General features: G+C 40.8%; 1 protein-coding gene across 1 annotated transcript in view; it reads left to right on the forward strand.

Moving 5' to 3' along the window:
* LOC118332475 (poly [ADP-ribose] polymerase tankyrase-1-like) overlaps positions 1-682 on the forward strand; it is a gene marked incomplete in the record, with an annotated part of 81,481 nt that overhangs the window by 28,351 nt on the left and 52,448 nt on the right.

The following is a 682-nucleotide window of genomic DNA, read 5'->3' on the forward strand; positions in this document are numbered from 1 at the left end:
CAAACAAATGTGTTTCCCAAAATGCTAAGCTATACCTTTTCAGCGCTCATGCTAAACAATAGCAGTATACAGCAAGACACAAAACACTGTCAGACTCAAGGAAAGCTCTTTTACTGTCCTTAATAGCCCCATTACAGCAAATAATACATTGTTTTTATTTACTTTTTCTGAGGAACATACAAAAGGTGGAGATGTTATTTAGTTTTTGGCAGCCACTGTGGTTCACATGTAAAAGCCTTTTCTCTCTTTTGACTCATTTAGATTCATATCATTGTTAATTGGCTAGATACTAAGCTGTGCTAAGATGCTACGTTAGACAGACCAGGGCACACACACATACAACTCCATGTCCTTCGTTCCAGATAAATCCTCAAGATGTCGTTTGCATCAAAATGAAGGCCTCTTGTCCTAGCGTACCGGCAGCAGGAAGTGGCTAGTTTAACAAATGAAAGAAAAAGATTGAGAGAACTAAAATAGAAAAAAAGGACGCTGAGCTATGGAGGTAAAGGTGGAGAAGAAGAAACCGAGGGTGGGGAGGGAGGGTAAAGGTGGGCAATTTGGACGAGAAGAGAGTGAGAGGATGGAGAGGACGTGAATGCGAAAGATAAAGAAACAAAGAAAAGGAAGGAGAGGCCCAACCACAAAACAAAAGTAAAAGGAGAGAGGGAGAGAAGAGGAAACA

Source organism: Morone saxatilis, unplaced genomic scaffold, assembly GCF_004916995.1.
Source record: "Morone saxatilis isolate NCDOM2014 unplaced genomic scaffold, NCSU_SB_2.0 Contig21, whole genome shotgun sequence".
NCBI classification, from domain to species: domain Eukaryota; kingdom Metazoa; phylum Chordata; class Actinopteri; family Moronidae; genus Morone; species Morone saxatilis.